We start from the raw sequence: 9,348 nt of genomic DNA, 5'->3' as shown, positions 1-9,348 counted from the left end.
GGAAGTGGCGCTGTGGCTCAAGTGGTAGAGCGCTCGCCTTGAGCTGAAGAGCTGAGGGACAGCGCCCAGGCCCAGAGTTCAGGCCCCACGACTGATTTAAAAAAAAAAATGAAAAAGAAAGAATCTGATTTTTATTCTAGAACCCCAAAAGAGGCTTTTTGTAACCTTTATTATAAGCTGAAGAGCCCAGGAACAATGCCCAGGCCCAGAGTTCAAGCCCTATGACTGACAAGTAAAGGATAATAACAAGCTTTTGTTATTAAAAAAAAAAACTCCTGGGCTATGCAAAGTATGTATAATAACTTGAAAAATATGTTATTTTTGAATATAAAGTCTTCTGGAAGTATTTTCTCTGTCTAGCTCTCTCTCTCACACACACACACAAGCACACACATTTATGTACCTATATATCTCCCTGTATTCAGAGACAGATAGACAAGATCAACTAGTCAATATTTATAAAATAGTTCCAACCTTTTGATTCTGAAAATTAGCATGAAGCTATCAAAAGCCAAAGGGAGAGAAAGCTGCAGCTTTCCTTTGGATAATGAGGTTTTCCCATTCAAGCACGTTGTAATTGCTTCTTCCCTTTTATCGGGAGGTGTCCATACGCGACTCCTGAACACTTCCAAGCACCTAGAGTTGAAAGTGCTACAGCTATTCCACAGGGACCGCCGTGTGCACTGTGTGTTAGCAATGGCATTTACCTCTTTCCAAGCCTCTCTGAAGCTTATAATTGAATCAGAAATTTTGCACATCAACCACCTTATCAAGGCTGTTTTGAAGTCTTCTTGAGCCTGCTGGGCCAGACCTCTATCTCAGTACAGAAAAGTTTAATTATATTGGATCTATTTCTAGTAGGAAATGTATAAGAGTTCAGAATTTTTATGTGAAGGCTTAAAATATTTATTTGCTACATTTAGAGTACTGGGGGTCAAAGAGTGATATTTTGAGACCTTTAACAGTACCGACGGGTTTGAGGGCTTGACCTCTGCTTTGGTGGCTTCTCAACACATCTTCAATCCTACAAAACAACTTCTGCTGCTGTTGCTCTATATGTGCATTTTAATGGCGATGATTGATTTTCTTGGGAAATAGGCAAACAGAAAGTAAAGGGAAATTAATGAAAGTGGTGTCTCTGAAAAGACTCTAAATAATTCTTACAATGTCTGTGACTATAGTGTTAGTATTCATGGTAGTTCAGCAAGAAAGAGGAAAATCCATTCCACCTCTTTCCTGAAATCCCATTTAAATTATTTCTTTTTACCCCAAATGTAACATGCATACCTAATCAAACTGCTTTGGCTTTTTTTTTAACTTGAAACTTGAAAGCTTTGGCTCATTTCTAAACACTCCAGTTCTCCTCTATCCTCCATGTGGAATCCTCTCCCCAACGCCGCCCTGCCCTTCACTTCACCAGTACCAGAGCTACCTCGCTCTGCACACTGCCAGGCCCTACCTGCATCTTCCCTGGGAGGAATGGAAGGCCCCAGAGCCTCACTCAGGCATGAAATAAAATGTTCATCTTGGTAGAAAATTGAGAACTCACTTTTGGAATAACAATTTATTGCTAACACACACACACACACACACACACACACACACACACACACACACACACACCTTAGTCTCTGCAGCAGGAAGTAAATAAAAATCTTAGTGTTTGCTGTAGGATTTAATACAGCACCTCCCACATGCTGTGCTGGCTTTATTTAACACTTTGTAATCCATGATTTCAATAGTCATTGTTTGTGTTCTGGTTACTCCTTGGCTCCTTGTGGAATTAACAAAAACGAAGAGTGATGGTTTCTATAAAAATTATATATACAGATCCATATTTTATATACTCTTAACCATAATCAGTTTTCACAGGAAATCCAGGAAGAAGTTTACAACCATTCCCACAATTGTTTACTCTTCCAAGAGAAGATTAAGAAACCTTTTCTTTGTGTTTCTTTCTCATTTGAAAATACAAAATCTTACTCTCTTCCTCTGGACATGCTAGCTGAGAAACTGTAAAACATGAGCAAGAACTGGGAATTGATTGACTGGGCACTGGTAGCTGACATTAATAATGCTAGTTTTTCAGGAGGCTGAGATCTGAGGATTGCGACTTGAAGCTAGCCAGAGCAGAAAAGTCTGTGAGATTCTTATTCTCAATTAATCAGTAAAATGGAGGTAAGCCTCAAGTGGTAGAGTGCCAGAATTGAGCTAAAAGAGAACATGAGGATCAGAGTTCAAGTTCTAGTTCCTACACAAAAAGAAAAAACACAAAAAAAAGAATTGCTCAAAGATTCTACTCACCCATAGGATTGCATTGTAGAAGTCTTTGATCATTCAAGTTTTCTTTCCTTGCTTTGTTTAGGAAAATATAGAAAGGAAAAAAATATGAATCTGGTATGACATTAAACTTCAGTGGATGAAATAAAAAGTTGCTCATTGCTCAGAGCTCTCTCTTGTAGATGTCTGTGACCAAGCCCATCTCCACAAGCACAAAACGAAATTCTACATTTTTGCTAGGTGGTGGTAGCTCATGCTTGTAATTTCAGATATACAGAAGGCTGAGATCTGATGATTGTGGTTTGAAGCCAGCTCGGACAGGAAAGTCTGAGACTCTTACCTCTAATCAAGTAGACGTAGCAATGTTGGCTCAAGTGGTAATAGAGTACCAGCCTTTACCAAAAAAGAAAAAAAAGCCAAATGAGAGTGTGGGTCTGAGTTGACACCCTGGTACTGACCAATGCTACATTTACAAAAAGTAAAAAGAAAATCGAGTGAATTGAAGTAACTTTAATGAAAGATTATAAGATTGAATTGGGATTTATAAAGGTCCTGATCCATACAGTTATCTGTTGTTTCTTCTATAAGGCTTATATAATCCTTTAAATATTTATGTAAACTCACCACAACATTGGTATAGCAAGAAGGTAGGCCAAGAATCGAGGTCTGAATTGTAAATAGAATGTGACATCCATTTGTGTGTAGTTGGTGAAAGTGTTCTCTGCTCCGTTCTGTTGTGTCGAATAAGAAAATTGAAATAGATTAGTGTCAAAAATTCTTCCAGTGTATGAATTTATAATTGAAATGCATTTCTGATCATTTTAGCTGCTCATTCAAGTTTACATATGTCTTCTGTTGGATCATTACTTCACTTAATGCTTGATTCTGGTTAGGAAAAACAAAGCTGGTTGAGAACAGCATCCTGGAAGAGGCTCTAATGAGCTCTGTGAGTACCTGCTCTGTGACATGATTTGCACATGCAGTCTGAGCAAAGGTGGTTAGACAGAAATAACACAGGAAGGGAACCTGAGGTGATTTTATCTAAGACAGAATGAAGGCCCGAGAATACAGGCAGAGTATGGTTAGCTGTGTGGGAGAAAGGCCCAGAAGCCAAGAGATCACTTTTTTTCTAAGGATGAACAATAAAGGAATTTAGGCAAGATTGTCATAAATCAGTAGGACAAGGATGAGTTGTAATATTCGAACAGTTCAACATACTCACATACACATACACAAACATAGGATTAAAGGACACTGACACTTCAGAGAGGATCAAAATTTATGATAGGCAATTTATGATGCCATAATAACCACAGAGGTAGGCAAAAATCTTCCTCTAGAGTTGGATACTAAATGTTTTAGGATTTGAGTCCTGGCTCCAGCCATTTTATTCTGTAGTGAGAGGGAGAAAGCAGGCTTGGAGCATATGCAAATAACCAGCAAGGCCACATTCCAATAAAGCTTTATTTATGGGCACTAACATTTGAATTCCGTAAAATCCTCACATCACAAAATATTCCTGTTTTGATCCTTTTAATCACTTGAAAAAGGTAAACTCTATTCTTAGTTGATGGGCATACAGAAACAGATGGCAGGCCAGATTTGGTCTGTAGACTATTGTTTGCCAATCTTGATAATAATATAGCACACACTGAGGACTTTTGAAATATGAATGACTTCATAATATGTTAATTTTAGTGAATTAAAATAGACAACTCTTTTTATATCTTGAATATGTTTTAGTACTTTTAATCATGTGCTGAGATTCAATCTAGTCCAGGAAGCTGTTAGTAAAGACTAATTTAAAAAATAGAGGAGGCAGCCTCAATTAGTGCATGTATTGTTTGCAGAATTTGCTTCATCTATTATCATAGATATTATCTGAACACATTCCATTTTCTTTTTATTTGCAGTTGTTTTTCTCAGGTACCAAGACTTGAACGGAGCTCTCTAAACTCTGCTTCATGTGAGTCACAGCTCGGGTCTGGCATATTGCTTGGAGATTCGATCAGCAGATTTTTATTATTTATCTGACTATGCCAGGGAATATATTTTGGATGTAAAGTTAAAAAAGCAAATCCCCTCTTTCCTCATTGTCATACTCTTTACTGAGAAAGTAAACGCAATAGAAAGTTGCAAAAATACCTTTGATTCACAGTGGGAAGAGAGAAATCAGGATTTCATCAAGCAGTGTCTGTTTTAGGAATGGTAGTCAGGATAGATTCTGTGTGTTTGTGTGTGTGTGTGTGTGTGTGTATGCGTGCACGCCCATGCGTCCATGTGCATATGTGCACATATACCAGTACTAGGGTATAAATTCAGGGCTCAGATACTGTCCTTTAGCATTTGTACTCAAGGCTGGTACTCTACTACTTGAGCCACAGCTTCACATCACTTGCCTTCTACTTGGATATAGAGTCTTGTGAACTTTCCTGCCCATGCTAGCTTTGAACCACAATCCTCAGATCTCAGAAAAAAATAGCCTCTTCAACAAATGGTACTTGGAAAAATGTCTAAATCACACACAGAAGATTAAAACTAGTTCCCTATTTCTTATCTGCACTATTATCAATTCAATGTATATCAGGGATCTTAATGTAAGATCCAAAATTTGTGTCTATGGTAGGATAGAATACTTCCTAAAGAGAACTCCAGTAGAGAACTCTAGGAATTAACTAATGGAATTAAATCACAAACTTTACACAGTGGAAGAAATAGTCATTAAGCTAAAAAGACAGCTTATAGATGGGAGAAAAAAATACCATCTATCTATCTGGCGAGGAGTTAATAACTGGAATGACTATTACAAGGAGCTCAAAAACTAAGGGCCCAAAGAATCAAAAGCTTAATTTACAGATCAGAAAAGGAATTGAACAGATGCTTTTCTTTGTGTGTATGTGTGTGCCAGTTCTAGTGCTTGAATTAGCCTGGTACGGTCCCTGAGCTTTTCTTCTCAAAGTTAGTGCCCTGCCTCTTGAGTGACAACTCTATTTCAAGTTTTTTGGTGATTAATTGGACATAAGAGTTTCATAGACTTTCCTGCGTGGGCTTGCTTGAACCATGATCTTCAGATCTCAGAGGCATTGGATTCAGTAATACTTCTAGTTACTTATTTCCCCCAATTTTCCAGTTGCTGAGATAGTGACTAGAGTTCCACTACTGTGATTAAGACCAAGACAAGAAGACAAGAAGGAATAATATTTCCCCAGGCTAGATAGTGGCCTTATAAATGAACGCTTTAACTTGTTAGAGATGAAAATAAAAAATAATGAGTAAAAGTGGAGATAGATGTTATTTGTCTTGTTGATTACAATAACCTTAGAAACTTTTTCTAAAGAAACTTACTTAATACACTAATGAGTAATTTTTTACTACTATAAAAATGACTCTTCTCTGAACTCTTCCTCAAAGACCAGAAGTATCTATCTTCTATATTAAATAAACTACCATAAGATAAAGTAAAAATTTGAAGGAGAGAAATAAGAAGATATAAAAAATGAAAAATTAAAAGCACCCAAATAGAAAGTAAAAGCAAATTAAAAGACATTGTGTAATTATATTACAAATTATCCAGGGAATAGGTAAAATGCAAGATTTACTGTCTTACAAATTTGGAAATATCCTTTGAAAACACCATGATGGGCCTCTTATATAAGAAACATGATATGAAGTAGAGATAACTTTGATCACTTTAGAGATAGCTTGAGTACTTTACCTGTTTCAACAGTCTATGGACTGTTCACATATCAAGATAATGCTTTGTTGATTACTAGTTTTGTGGTATGTACCATAGTCACATAACTTCATTTTATTCTTTTTTTCTCAAGATTGTTTTGCCTTTTTTGGACCTTTTTGATTTTCTAACATAAATTGTAGAATTTTCTTATTTTCTTGTTCTGTGAAAAATACTAGTGATATGTTGATGGGAATTCCATTGGATATGTAAATATCTTTGGAAAGTTTGCACATTTTAACAAAGTAAGGTTCCAATCCATGAATATATGAGGTCATTTTAAAACATTTTTAGGTATGTTTACATTCTCTTCAATTTCTTACATTAGAATTTTGCAATTTTTAGTTGTAGATCTCTTCTATTTCCTTGGTTATATTGTTCCTATATATTTTTATTTTTATAGGTATGTTACTGCTTTCATGATTTCTTTCCCAACAATGTTATTGTTACATAAAAACACAGAAAACTAATTATCAACAAAGGCCCCCAAAAACATACACTGGAAAAAGAACAGCACCTTCAGTAACTGATGCTGGGAAAACGAGGTGCCAGGCAGAAAGAGCATCGTGATTCCTTTCTCTCACATGATGCAACAATCAACTTGAAATAGACAAAAGATCTAAACAGAAGACCAGGAACTATAAGTCCACAAGAAGAAAACGGAAGGGAACAATTCAAGACATCAGTATAGGTAATGATTTTTTTCCTATAAGACCAAAAAGCGGAGGGAATAATAGGAAGAAGACAAATGTGATTGTACTAAAATAAAAAGTTGTACATAGAAAAAGAAACAAGTCTCAGAAACAAGACACTTACAGAATGCGGGAACTTATGTTTCAAACTATTCATCTGACAAAAGATTAATGCTCAAAAACACAGAGGAACTTAAAAATGTCATGACAAACAACTAGTAGCCCAGTATCAAATGGTTTTTGATGGACAGACACTTCTCAAAAGAAAACTTTCAAATGGCTAAGAAGTTTATAAAAAAAATGTTCATAATTAGCTGTCAGGAAAATGCAAAGAAAGAGATAGCACATCACTCAATCAGCTCGCTATTCTCTGAAAGATAAAATATAAGATATTGGTGAGAATGTGCAGAAAAAGAAACTTTAATACTGCTGGTGGGAAAGTAAATTATTACATAGGTGAAGCCATTATGCATAGCATTATGGGGTGTGACTTAGAACAAATGTATATTCTTACTGTATATTATTTTATTATGGAACAATGGGATCATTACACAACAAAAATAGTTCAGTTAACCATGATATAACAACATAAATGGACTGAGATAATTTCAAATTCCACACAGCGATGGAATGACTGAATTGTCAATCTTTCTTCAAAGAAAGTGTATTTAATACAACGTACAAACAGATTTTTAAAAGAAGAAAATTTAAGAAAAATGTTGACAACTTAAATATGACAATTGCACAGAGTTACTTGAGCATAACACCAACTTCACATTTTGAAACTAAAGGAACAGGTTGTTCTGAAATGCGTACAAAATGTGTTTTTAATGAGAACACCAAAAAATCCTCACCATTATCTTAAAATCACTGTCACATGTACTGCATCTTCTGAACAATAGAATTGGAAAGGTGTAAATGAAGAAATCATAACTGAAATGGAATGTGGTGGAAAGTATCTCGGAATCGCATTTCATATCAAAATATGTCGTTCCTAATTTACAGGTGCAGAAAAACAAGAGTACGGACATGCATGCACTAACTCTCCAGAAAGATCAAGATACACTGAAGTAAGCTTTCAATGAAAAAAATTCAGGAAAGACCGAAATTTGTGTGTCCGATAAAGGAAATCAAAATAAGATCGGAAGTTAGCTCATGGGTTGGAGATAGGGGAAGAGGCAAACGAGTGTTCAGCCTGGCCCAGACACTGTATGTGCAGGTGAAATGGTGAACACACACTCAAAGTGGATGAGTAATGGAAATGTAAGACAGGTTCCACCGTGGTGGGGGTGCTGGCCGGAAGGGCTGGGGGTGGGGACGATGTCAAAACACTTCATGGACGTGTGTAAACATGGAGCAAGGAGGCTGGTCCTGATTTGAGGCGAAGTGAAGGGTGGTGAGTGGAAAGGTACCCTATGGACGTGTCAAAATACTAAATCATCTACAGCTGATTGATGATTATGTTTTTAATTTTTATTTTTTTATTGTGAAAATACTGTACAGAGGGGTTACAATGACATGGGCCAGATAATGAGAACATTTCTTATCATGCATTGTAGCCTCCTCTGTTTCCCCTTCCCATTTCTACAGCTAATTGATATTAGTAAAACATAAAAGGAATCAAGACAATAAAGCGACAGTTACTAGAAATTGTTAAAAAGCAGAAAAAAAATTTAACTATGGTGAAAGGAGCTAACAGGACACAAACAAAACTCCACCTATGGCAGAGAGCTGGCGAAAATCCCAAAGGCACCGTGCACGACTTTGCGAGTCCCGTCTGCAGCTCCCAACCGCAGGACAGTGCGTGGCCACTTGGTTAGGGGGATTTTAGGTTTCAAAGCGCATCCTGTGTGCAGAAGACAAGCCAGCGCTCTCATCACACTGGGTCGAGGCTGAGCACCCTGAGGCCTCTGTGGACCCGTCGGTTTCCACGTTCTGTGGGTTCTCAGAAGGTGGATGTGTGGGAATGACCCTGGGAGCGCACGCCGGCCCCGGGCGCCCGCGTCTGCGCGGATGCAGTGTGGCCTCCTGTGTGTTTCTGGCTGACCCTGTGGCTCAGTGAGGGGCTGAATGGCTCTCCTTACGCGGGGTGCGCCCCAGCCCCTCTCAGGGTTCACGTCATCTTGGGAAAGCAAGGACCCTGTGTGATTTAGGCCTCGGGACGCACTGCCCGGCGGGCTGCCAGCACCCTGCGCGCAGGCCTGGCGCCACGCCGGCCCTCGCCGACCGCCTGGAGACGGGCGCAGACCTGAGCCGCCTCCTCCGGCTGTTCCCACCCGGCCCAAAGGAGGCCAGGATGGATTTGCGTGCCAAAGCGCCCCAGGACTGCACCTGGCCTTGAGCTCACCACTGCTAGGAGGCAAAAGCTGGGACCCAGTCCCGGGTTCGGGGTGGAGCCATTCTGCCCTGCAGGTCCCCATGAGACATAGCGCAGCCCAGCTTCCTGCCCTGGAAAGGGAGAGGTGGCCTGGATCGTATGGCTCCAGCTGGAGCCGTGCAAGGGGCCGGGGGCCGGGGCGGGGCGCGGGCTGCCCCTGGGGGCTCCGCCTCCCCCACCCTCCAGCGGGTGCCAGGGACAGGCCTTCACCTCCACTGCACCGACCCGCCAGCGGGTGCGGGGACAGGCCTTCACCTCCACTGCAC

This window comes from Dipodomys ordii, unplaced genomic scaffold (genome assembly GCF_000151885.1).
Source record: "Dipodomys ordii isolate 6190 unplaced genomic scaffold, Dord_2.0 Scaffold40, whole genome shotgun sequence".
Classification (NCBI taxonomy): domain Eukaryota; kingdom Metazoa; phylum Chordata; class Mammalia; order Rodentia; family Heteromyidae; genus Dipodomys; species Dipodomys ordii.
This window is presented reverse-complemented; position numbering follows the sequence as displayed.